This window comes from Camellia sinensis, unplaced genomic scaffold, assembly GCF_055761805.1.
Source record: "Camellia sinensis isolate YWXY unplaced genomic scaffold, ASM5576180v1 Unanchor6, whole genome shotgun sequence".
NCBI lineage: Eukaryota > Viridiplantae > Streptophyta > Magnoliopsida > Ericales > Theaceae > Camellia > Camellia sinensis.
In genome coordinates, this window is record NW_028129474.1 from 15,085,001 (window position 1) to 15,097,500 (window position 12,500).

The window sequence follows — 12,500 nt, forward strand, 5'->3', positions numbered from 1 at the left end:
ACGGCCTTGGCCAACATGTCGAGCCACGGCCTCGGCCCGCATGCCTTGCTACGGCGTCGCCCAACATGCCATGCCACGGCCTCGGCCCGCATGCCTTGCTACGGCGTCGCCCAACATGCCATGCCACGGCCTCGGCCCGCATGCCTTGCCACGGCCTTGGCCCGCATGCCATGCCACGGCCTCGGCCAGCATGCCATGCCACGGCCTCGGCCCGCATGCCATGCGACGGCCTCGGCCCGCATGCCATGCGACGGCCTCGGCCCGCATGCCTTGCTACGGCGTCGCCCAACATGCCATGCCACGGCCTCGGCCCGCATGACATGCCACGGCCTCGGCCCGCATGCCATGCCCCGGCCTCGGCCCGCATGCCATGCCACGGCCTCGGCCCGCATGACATGCCACGGCCTCGGCCCGCATGCCATGCCACGGCCTCGGCCCGCATGCCTTGCTACGGCGTCGCCAAACATGCCATGCCACGGCCTCGGCCCGCATGCCATGACATGCCACGGCCCGCATGTCTTGCCACGGCGTTGCCAAACATGCCATGCCACGGCCTCGGCCCGCATGCCATGCCGCGGCGTCGCCCAACATGCCATGCCACGGCCTCGGCCCGCATGCCTTGCCACCGCGTTGCCCAGCATGCATTGCCACCGCGTTGCCCGGCTTGCCATGCCTTAGCCTTGGCCAACATGTCGAGGCACGGCCTCGGCCCGCATGCCTTGCTACGGCGTTGCCCAACATGCCATGCCACGGCCTCGGCCCGCATGCCTTGCCACCGCGTTGCCCAGCATGCCATGCCACCGCGTCGCCCGGCGTGCCATGCCTTAGCCTTGGCCAACATGTCGAGGCACGGCCTCGGCCCGCATGCCTTGCTACGGCGTCGCCCAACATGCCATGCCACGGCCTCGGCCCGCATGCCATGCCATGCCACGGCCCGCATGTCTTGCCACGGCGTTGCCAAACATGCCATGCCACGGCCTCGGCCCGCATGCCATGCCACGGCGTCGCCCAACATGCCATGCCACGGCCACGGCCCGCATGCCATGCCACGGCCTCGGCCCGCATGCCTTGCTACGGCGTTGCCCGACATGCCATGCCACGGCCTCGGCCCGCATGCCTTGCCACCGCGTTGCCCAGCATGCCATGCCACCGCGTTGCCCGGCGTGCCATGCCTTAGCCTTGGCCAACATGTCGAGCCACGGCCTCGGCCCGCATGCCTTGCTACGGCGTCGCCCAACATGCCATGCCACGGCCTCGGCCCGCATGCCATGCCACGGCCTCGGCCCGCATGCCTTGCTACGGCGTCGCCCAACATGCCATGCCACGGCCTCGGCCCGCATTACATGCCACGGCCTCGGCCCGCATGACAAGCCACGGCCTCGGCCCGCATGCCATGCCACGGCCTCGGCCCGCATGCCTTGCCACGGCGTTGCCCAACATGCCATGCCACGGCCTTGGCCCGCATGCCATGCCATGCCACGGCCCGCATGTCTTGCCACGGCGTTGCCAAACATGCCATGCCACGGCCTCGGCCTGCATGCCATGCCACGGCGTCGCCCAACATGCCATGCGACGGCCACGGCCCGCATGCCATGCCACGGCCTCGGCCCGCATGCCATGCCACGGCCTCGGCCCGCATGTCTTGCCACGGCGTAGCCCAACATGCCATGCCATGCCACGCCACGGCCTCGGCCCGCATGCCATGCCACGGCCTCGGCCCGCATGCCATGCCATGCCACGGCCTCGGCCCGCATGCCATGCCACGGCCTCGGCCCGCATGCCTTGCCACGGCCTCGGCCCGCATGCCATGCCACGGCCTCGGCCAGCATGCCATGCCAAGGCCAAGGCCCGCATGCCTTGCCACGGCGTTGCCCAGCATGCCATGCCACCGCGTTGCCCAGCGGGCCGTGCCGCGGCCTCGGCCCGCATGCCATGCCATGCCACGGCCTCGGCCCGCATGCCTTGCGACTGCCTTGGCCAGCGTGCCATGCCACAGCGTGCCATGCCTTAGCCTTGGCCAACATGCCATGCCACTGCCTTGGCCAGCATGTCGTGCCACCGCCACGGCCAGCAGGCCATGCCGGTCCGTTGCCCAGCATGCCACGGCCGTGGCGGCGTGGCAAGCCACGGCCTCGGCCAGCATGCCATGCCACGGCCTCGGCATGCCACCGCCTTGTGCAGCGTTGGCCAGCATGCCTTGGCCGGCATGCCATGCCAATGCCTTGGGCCAACATGGCGTGCCACGGGCTGGGCGAGCATGCCACGCCACGGCCTTGGCTAGCAGCAAGGCATGCCACGGCCTCGGCGAGCATGCCATGCCATGCCAAGGCCAAGGCCAAGGCCAAGGCCAAAGCCAAGGCCAAGGCCAAGGCCAAGGCAGTGGGCAAGGCCAAGTCCCTGTGCAAGGCATGGCCAAGGCCAAGGCCGCGGGCAAAGGCCAAGGCCAAGGCCAAGGCCATGGCATGCCACCGCCTCGATCGATCTTTTTGAACATGATTCTTTTATAATCTTACCCAAACCGTGCAACACAATTAAAAATGCACTACAATCAATTTTAAATGTCATTCCCTATTTTTTTGCAATTTTTCTGGAGCTTTTCGAATTTTTAAAGCCCTTATTTGGCATAAAAAAATCAAAATAAAATAAAAAAAATGAAAAAAATAATTTAATAATTTCTATAATTACTAGTGAATCATCCTTTAATTATGGGAATTTTTCCATAATTTTTTGACCATTTTCATTAATTTTTATTATTTTTTAAGTATTAATATCGAAATAAATTAAAATAAAATATTTTCGGAAAAAAAATATTTTTTTAAATTTTTTTTATGGTGTATTAAATTATTTCCAACAACTTTCATGTTGAAAGTTTTGGCAAAAAACCATTACTTTTTAAAAAAACCCCATTATGACTCCTCGAACATGCTTGATGTTTCCTCCTGCCAGATTGAAAAGGGCTTAACAGGCTATTATAAGGGGGGGGCACCTCCCTTGCCCAGGGCAAGGCAGTGGCAGGTACGCCCCATGTTGGGCGTGTTGGAAAATTTGAATTTAAATTTACTCCAATGGTTGTGTCTCTTGAGATGAAAGGGTGTGTCCTTTTAAAGGATCACAACCTTTCTAAAGAGTCACATAGATGTCTTTATATTCCATCTCCCCCACTTCATTTAGTATGGGGAATTGCCATTCTTCTTCACTTTGCATTTATTCTTCATATTGCCTGAGTCTAATTTTCCTATAAAGAGAGTTCATGCATAGCAAAGTTCGCTAGGCTTGCAATAGTAGTGCTGCTAGTGCAAGACATTGATCGTTGTATCCTGGGAGATAGACGTCCATTGAATCCTAAGCACCGGTGGGAGGACGAATCTGTCTTAAGGAAAGAGTGTCACACACTCGACTCGATCAGGTTTTATCTGTTTACGCACTGTAAGTTTTATCACGTTATTATGTTGATATATTTGAGTTTTTGGTTTTGCCCAAAAAGCATTTATATAATTTTACATTATATTTTCCTTATAGTTTGATACTATTTTATCCAACAATCTTAAGACAGATTCGTATATAATTTTTGGGCAAATATTGCTTTGTGTAGAAAAACTGTTGTTAAACAGATTTATCATTGTTAAAACTGTTCCGGTTCTAACTTATAAGTAGTTTGAATCTACTAGAAATCAATTTATTTTTGGTTGGTTAACCTTGTATCATGTTCTTACTGTGGGAATTTATCTTTTGAATTAAAAGAGATAATTCCATTTTTGTCCCATATATATATATATATATATATTTTATGAGTTATTTTTTGTGACTGTGTCACTTGTCTGGGAATGAATCATATTGTTTGTGCTAATTTATGTATTATCACAAATGTGGGGGAAGAGAGTTTCCATGTCTACATATGTTGTAGAGATTCCATGTCTACATATGTTGTAGAGTTGACAATCAATTTATGATGTCATTAATATCAATTTGGTATGCGGTGTATTATAAATGGATGTCAATTATTTATTAAAGTATTGATATATTATAAATGGATGTTAATTATTTATCAAAGTATTGATAAAAATGTGAACTTATGTGTTTTTACATAAGAGGAATTCTAATTATTCTTTGGAATAAAGACTAAAATTGGTGTGGTGACTGATAACTCCATAATGAAATATTATAAGTTAAAATATTTCATGGGTGAAAGACACTTTGGTAATTGTTGACGTAGTCACCAATACTGGATAAGACAAATAAGATGTAAATGTATTTATTCAGTGATATTTATATTCCATGTTGAGATTGGAATTAAGGGTTGCAGTAAACAAAAAGAAATTAATCATAGCTAAAGAAATGTTATTTGACAAAGTGTTGTGGCCACAACCGGGTTTAGTGGTTTCTTCTTTGTACTGCAAAAGCAAGTTATGAAGTCTAATTGTTTTTAGACAAATTAGTATTGTGATTATATTCACAAAATAGTTTACATCATGTTATTTAGTTCAAGCACGTCAATTAATGATATATTCTGATTTATCTCAGAATTGTGGGGGTGTATTAATATTTTGTATAATTATACATCAACAAGAGGAATTAAGTTTCCTTAGAATGCTTAAAATGTGGGGGTGCTTGGAGGATTTTACCAAAGTAACGGTTCCGATAATAGGTCCACAAAGAATCCCAATTCTTTATATAGGACAAAGTTGGAGTAAAAACAAACAATGGTTTCATTAACTCCGAAGGAACAACTCTATGTTTATTATTTAAATGGGAGCAACATAGAGTAACGATAAGTCTCAATGTAATCAAAGACTTGACAACGTATGACATTTGCTTTTAGTTGTGAATATTGTCTAATGATAATATAATGGATTCACTAACAACTCAATGATATCTAACTGAGAAGGTCAAACGGAAAAATAGCGGCCGCTAAACAAAAAGTTTGACCAAAAAGCAAATGAGGGAAAGTTTATCGAGGGGAATGTGATTAAAGCCTATTATATCAGAGTCATCATAATGGTAACCCTACTTAGATGACTGGAGATCCCAAGAACTAAGTTCAAAGGGACAACTAAGTTATGTGTGGCTCGCCAGAAATCACTAAAGGAATCTAACTCCTATCCATTCCTATGATGAGAGTGATATCTGCAACATGTGTTGTATGCAGGGAACTTAGGGTAAGCTATGCTTTTAATGATTACTTATATCTTGGAAATCCTAGAGGGGTATCTTTCAAGAAGAGTATTTAAGAGACTCGAAATAAGGATCACCTATATGAGTGTGAAGGGGCCGCTTCTATGAGAATTGATAAGGCTAAATTCTCTAAAGCACTCAAGAAACACCAGGACTTGCCCAAGGCCAAAACGGGCACAACCGTGAGAACTAAGCTATGTTTGAAGATATTCTGTGTGAATTCTATTGTCTTGGCTTACACAAACGGCTGAACAGTTCAAGGCATCACGTCCACTGATTAGCTAGTAAGTCCGATAGGCTTTTACTAGGGAAGGTTCAAAGCCGAAAGCTACCTATCCCAATGCAGGATATTTCCATAATGTACTCTCTCTTTGTCTGCATGTTGTTGCATGTCCTTTCCGTAAATTTCATTCATGTGGGGGATTGTTGGAAAATTTGAATTTAAATTTACTCCAATGGTTGTGTCTCTTGAGATGAAAGGGTGTGTCCTTTTAAAGGATCACAACCTTTCTAAAGAGTCACATAGATGTCTTTATATTCCATCTCCCCCACTTCATTTAGTATGGGGAATTGCCATTCTTCTTCACTTTGCATTTATTCTTCATATTGCCTGAGTCTAATTTTCCTATAAAGAGAGTTCATGCATAGCAAAGTTCGCTAGGCTTGCAATAGTAGTGCTGCTAGTGCAAGACATTGATCGTTGTATCCTGGGAGATAGACGTCCATTGAATCCTAAGCACCGGTGGGAGGACGAATCTGTCTTAAGGAAAGAGTGTCACACACTCGACTCGATCAGGTTTTATCTGTTTACGCACTGTAAGTTTTATCACGTTATTATGTTGATATATTTGAGTTTTTGGTTTTGCCCAAAAAGCATTTATATAATTTTACATTATATTTTCCTTATAGTTTGATACTATTTTATCCAACAGGGCGCGGCCTGGGCTGCGGCCTTGGGTTACATGCACTGCGGCTCGACCGCGGCCTGGGCTGCGGCCTTGGGCGGCTCGGCCGCGGCCTTGGGCGGCCTGGACCGCGGCCTTGGGAGGCCTTGCGCGGCCTTGGGCGGCCTGGGCGCGGCCTTGCGCGGCCTGGGCGCGGCCTTGCGCGGCCTGGCCGCGGCCTTGGGCAGCATGGCGTGGCATGCGCGCGGGCGTGGGCGGCCTGGCATGCGCGCGGGCGTGGGCGGCCTGGCATGCGCGCGGCATGGGCAGCACGGCATGGCATGCGCACGGCCTGGGCGGCCTGGCATGCAGCCGGCCTGGCATGCCCGCGGCGTGGGCAGCACGGCATGGCATGCGCACGGCCTGGGCGGCCTGGCATGCAGCCGGCCTGGCATGCCCGCGGCGTGGGCAGCACGGCATGGCATGCGCACGGCCTGGGCGGCCTGGCATGCAGCCGGCCTGGCATGCCCGCGGCGTGGGCAGCACGGCATGGCATGCGCACGGCCTGGGCGGCCTGGCATGCAGCCGGCCTGGGCAGCACGGCATGGAATGCGCACGGCCTGGGCGGCCTGGCATGCGGCCGGCCAGGGCAGCCTGGCCTGGCATGCCCGCGGCGTGGGCAGCGTGGCCTGTGCGTATACCGCGCGCGTGGTCTTTTGACCACGGTGCGCGTGTTGCGCGCATGGTCGCGCACGCAACGCACGTCTAGTGATAAGAACCGCAGCCAAGGCAGCCCAGCCCCAAGGCCAAGGCCAGCAGCATGGCATGCCACGGCGAAGGCAGCCCAGCCAAAGCCAGCAGCATGCCATGCCAAGGCCTTGGCCAGCAGCATGCCATGCCACGGCCAAGGCAGGCCAGCCAAAGCCAGCAGCATGCCATGCCACGGCCAAGGCAGCCCAGCCAAAGCCAGCAGCATGCCATGCCAAGGCCAAGGCCAGCAGCATGCCATGCCACGGCCAAGGCAGGCCAGCCAAAGCCAGTAGCATGCCATGCCAAGGCCTAGGCCAGCAGCATGCCATGCCACGGCCAAGGCTGCCCAGCCAAAGCTAGCAGCATGCCATGCCAAGGCCTAGGCCAGCAGCATGCCATGCCACGGCCAAGGCAGGCCAGCCAAAGCCAGCAGCATGCCATGCCAAGGCCTAGGCCAGCAGCATGCCATGCCACGGCCAAGGCAGCCCAGCCAAAGCCAGCAGCATGCCATGCCAAGGCCAAGGCCAGCAGCATGCCATGCCACGGCCAAGGCTGCCCAGCCCCAAGGCCAAGGCCATGCCATGCCACGGCCAAGGCAGGCCAGCCAAAGCCAGCAGCATGCCATGCCAAGGCCTAGGCCAGCAGCATGCCATGCCACGGCCAAGGCAGCCCAGCCAAAGCCAGCAGCATGCCATGCCAAGGCCAAGGCCAGCAGCATGCCATGCCACGGCCAAGGCAGCCTAGCGAAAGCCAGCAGCATGCCATGCCAAGGCCTAGGCCAGCAGCATGCCATGCCACGGCCAAGGCAGGCCAGCCAAAGCCAGCAGCATGCCATGCCAAGGCCTAGGCCAGCAGCATGCCATGCCACGGCCAAGGCTGCCCAGCCAAAGCCAGCAGCATGCCATGCCAAGGCCAAGCCCAGCAGCATGCCATGCCACGGCCAAGGCAGGCCAGCCAAAGCCAGCAGCATGCCATGCCAAGGCCAAGGCCAGCAGCATGCCATGCCACGGCCAAGGCAGGCCAGCCAAAGCCAGCAGCATGCCATGCCAAGGCCAAGGCCAGCAGCAAGCCATGCCACGGCCAAGGCAGCCCAGCCAAAGCCAGCAGCATGCCATGCCAAGGCCAAGGCCAGCAGCATGCCATGCCACGGCCAAGGCAGGCCAGCCAAAGCCAGCAGCATGCCATGCCACGGCCAAGGCAGCCCAGCCAAAGCCAGCAGCATGCCATGCCAAGGCCAAGGCCAGCAGCATGCCATGCCACGGCCAAGGCAGGCCAGCCAAAGCCGGCAGCATGCCATGCCAAGGCCTAGGCCAGCAGCATGCCATGCCACGGCCAAGGCTGCCCAGCCAAAGCCAGCAGCATGCCATGCCAAGGCCTAGGCCAGCAGCATGCCATGCCACGGCCAAGGCAGGCCAGCCAAAGCCAGCAGCATGCCATGCCAAGGCCTAGGCCAGCAGCATGCCATGCCACGGCCAAGGCAGCCCAGCCAAAGCCAGCAGCATGCCATGCCAAGGCCAAGGCCAGCAGCATGCCATGCCACGGCCAAGGCAGCCCAGCCAAAGCCAGCAGCATGCCATGCCAAGGCCAAGGCCAGCAGCATGCCATGCCACGGCCAAGGCAGGCCAGCCAAAGCCAGCAGCATGCCATGCCAAGGCCTAGGCCAGCAGCATGCCATGCCACGGCCAAGGCTGCCCAGCCAAAGCCAGCAGCATGCCATGCCAAGGCCTAGGCCAGCAGCATGCCATGCCACGGCCAAGGCAGGCCAGCCAAAGCCAGCAGCATGCCATGCCAAGGCCTAGGCCAGCAGCATGCCATGCCACGGCCAAGGCAGCCCAGCCAAAGCCAGCAGCATGCCATGCCAAGGCCAAGGCCAGCAGCATGCCATGCCACGGCCAAGGCAGCCCAGCCAAAGCCAGCAGCATGCCATGCCAAGGCCAAGGCCAGCAGCATGCCATGCCACGGCCAAGGCAGGCCAGCCAAAGCCAGCAGCATGCCATGCCAAGGCCTAGGCCAGCAGCATGCCATGCCACGGCCAAGGCTGCCCAGCCAAAGCCAGCAGCATGCCATGCCACGGCCAAGGCAGCCCAGCCAAAGCCAGCAGCATGCCATGCCAAGGCCAAGGCCAGCACCATGCCATGCCACGGCCAAGGCAGCCCAGCCAAAGCCAGCAGCATGCCATGCCAAGGCCAAGGCCAGCAACATGCCATGCCACGGCCAAGGCAGGCCAGCCAAAGCCAGCAGCATGCCATGCCAAGGCCTAGGCCAGCAGCATGCCATGCCACGGCCAAGGCTGCCCAGCCAAAGCCAGCAGCATGCCATGCCAAGGCCTAGGCCAGCAGCATGCCATGCCACGGCTAAGGCTGCCCAGCCAAAGCCAGCAGCATGCCATGCCAAGGCCTAGGCCAGCAGCATGCCATGCCACGGCCAAGGCAGCCCAGCCAAACCCAGCAGCATGCCAGGCCAAGGCCAAGGCCAGCAGCATGCCATGCCACGGCCAAGGCAGCCCAGCCAAAGCCAGCAGCATGCCATGCCACGGCCAAGGCAGGCCAGCCAAAGCCAGCAGCATGCCATGCCAAGGCCTAGGCCAGCAGCATGCCATGCCACGGCCAAGGCAGGCCAGCCAAAGCCAGCAGCATGCCATGCCAAGGCCTAGGCCAGCAGCATGCCATGCCACGGCCAAGGCAGCCCAGCCAAAGCCAGCAGCATGCCATGCCAAGGCCTAGGCCAGCAGCATGCCATGCCACGGCCAAGGCAGCCCAGCCAAAGCCAGCAGCATGCCATGCCAAGGCCTAGGCCAGCAGCATGCCATGCCACGGCCAAGGCTGCCCAGCCAAAGCCAGCAGCATGCCATGCCAAGGCCTAGGCCAGCAGCATGCCATGCCACGGCCAAGGCAGGCCAGCCAACGCCAGCAGCATGCCATGCCAAGGCCTAGGCCAGCAGCATGCCATGCCACGGCCAAGGCAGCCCAGCCAAAGCCAGCAGCATGCCATGCCAAGGCCAAGGCCAGCAGCATGCCATGCCACGGCCAAGGCAGCCCAGCCAAAGCCAGCAGCATGCCATGCCAAGGCCAAGGCCAGCAGCATGCCATGCCACGGCCAAGGCAGGCCAGCCAAAGCCAGCAGCATGCCATGCCAAGGCCTAGGCCAGCAGCATGCCATGCCACGGCCAAGGCAGCCCAGCGAAAGCCAGCAGCATGCCATGCCAAGGCCTAGGCCAGCAGCATGCCATGCCACGGCCAAGGCAGCCCAGCCAAAGCCAGCAGCATGCCATGCCAAGGCCTAGGCCAGCAGCATGCCATGCCACGGCCAAGGCTGCCCAGGCAAAGCCAGCAGCATGCCATGCCAAGGCCAAGCCCAGCAGCATGCCATGCCACGGCCAAGGCAGCCCAGCCAAAGCCAGCAGCATGCCATGCCAAGGCCAAGGCCAGCAGCATGCCATGCCACGGCCAAGGCAGGCCAGCCAAAGCCAGCAGCATGCCATGCCAAGGCCAAGGCCAGCAGCAAGCCATGCCACGGCCAAGGCAGGCCAGCCAAAGCCAGCAGCATGCCATGCCAAGGCCAAGGCCAGCAGCATGCCATGCCACGGCCAAGGCAGGCCAGCCAAAGCCAGCAGCATGCCATGCCACGGCCAAGGCAGCCCAGCCAAAGCCAGCAGCATGCCATGCCACGGCCAAGGCTGCCCAGCCCCAAGGCCAAGGCCATGCCATGCCACGGCCAAGGCAGGCCAGCCAAAGCCAGCAGCATGCCATGCCAAGGCCTAGGCCAGCAGCATGCCATGCCACGGCCAAGGCTGCCCAGCCAAAGCCAGCAGCATGCCATGCCAAGGCCTAGGCCAGCAGCATGCCATGCCACGGCCAAGGCAGGCCAGCCAAAGCCAGCAGCATGCCATGCCAAGGCCTAGGCCAGCAGCATGCCATGCCACGGCCAAGGCAGCCCAGCCAAAGCCAGCAGCATGCCATGCCAAGGCCTAGGCCAGCAGCATGCCATGCCACGGCCAAGGCTGCCCAGCCCCAAGGCCAAGGCCATGCCATGCCACGGCCAAGGCAGGCCAGCCAAAGCCAGCAGCATGCCATGCCAAGGCCTAGGCCAGCAGCATGCCATGCCACGGCCAAGGCTGCCCAGCCAAAGCCAGCAGCATGCCCTGCCAAGGCCAAGGCCAGCAGCATGCCATGCCACGGCCAAGGCAGCCCAGCCAAAGCCAGCAGCATGCCATGCCAAGGCCAAGGCCAGCAGCATGCGATGCCACGGCCAAGACAGCCCAGCCAAAGCCAGCAGCTTGCCATGCCAAGGCCTAGGCCAGCAGCATGCCATGCCACGGCCAAGGCAGGCCAGCCAAAGCCAGCAGCATGCCATGCCAAGGCCAACGCCAGCAGCATGCCATGCCACGGCCAAGGAAGCCCAGCCAAAGCCCGCAACATTCCATGCCAAGGCCAACGCAGCCCAGCCAAAGCCAGCGGCATGCCATGCCAAGGCCAAGGCCAGCCGCATGTCTTGCCACGGCCTTGTCCCGCAGCGTGGCGTGCCTTGGCCTTGGGCTAGAACATCGCATGCCACGCCCTTGGCAAGCAATCCTGTCCCTCGTGTAATTGCCATTTGGTTTGGCTTTGACTTACGTATATGTTGCCCTGCGAAATGCTTGTCCCTCGGGTAATAGCCGTTTGGTTGCCTTTGGACTTGCGAACACGTTGCTAGTGCTTTCCCCAGTGGAAGTTTGTTGTGAAAAGTATGTCCCTCGGAAGTTGCCTGTTGCGTTTGTTATTTGCATTCGAGCTATCCGATGCTTGCTCGGTTTCTCTAAGAGTTTTTGCACGTTCGTCGGGCTTTTTAATTATTTATTTACTCATAAAAATTATAATAAAATAAATTAAAAATAAAAAAATAATTAAAAAAATTACTATAATTACTAGTGCCTCATCTTATAATTGTTGGAATTTTTCTAGAATTTTTTGAGTATTTTTAGTAATTTTTATTATTTTTTAAGTATTAAAATTGAAATAAATTAAAATAAAATATTCCGGTGGCCAAATATTTTTTTATAATTTTTTTTATGGTGTATTAAATTATTTCATACAACTTTCATGTTGAAAGTTTTGGCAAAAAACCATTACTTTTTAAAAAAACCCCATTATGACTCCTCGAACATGGTTGATGTTTCCTCCTGCCAGATTGAAAAGGGCTTAACAGGCTATTATAAGGGGGGGGCACCTCCCTTAAGGCTGGCCAGCATGGCCAGGCCACAGGCCACGCCTATGCCTAGGCGGGCGCTTGGCACATGCCATCGCTTGGCTTGTGGCATTGGCTTGTGGCATCGAAACTACATAGCCAAGCACGGGATGCGTCGAGTGGCGGCCCGCGGTGGTGGCGGTTGCACGTTGGCCTAGGCCAGCATGCCATGCCACAGCCTTGGCCAGCAACATGGCATGCCAAAGCCTTGGCCAGCAGCATGCCATGCCCTGGCCTTGGCAAGCATGTCATGCCACGGCCTTGGCCAGCAGCATGCCATGCCACGGCCTTGGCCAGCAGCATGCCATGCCCCGGCCTTGGCCAGCATGTCACGCCCCGGCCTTGGCCAGCAGCATGCCATGCCCCGGCCTTGGCCAGCAACATGGCATGCCAAAGCCTTGGCCGGCAGCATGCCATGCCACAGCCTTGGCCAGCAGCACGCCATGCCCCGGCCTTGGCCAGCAGCATGCC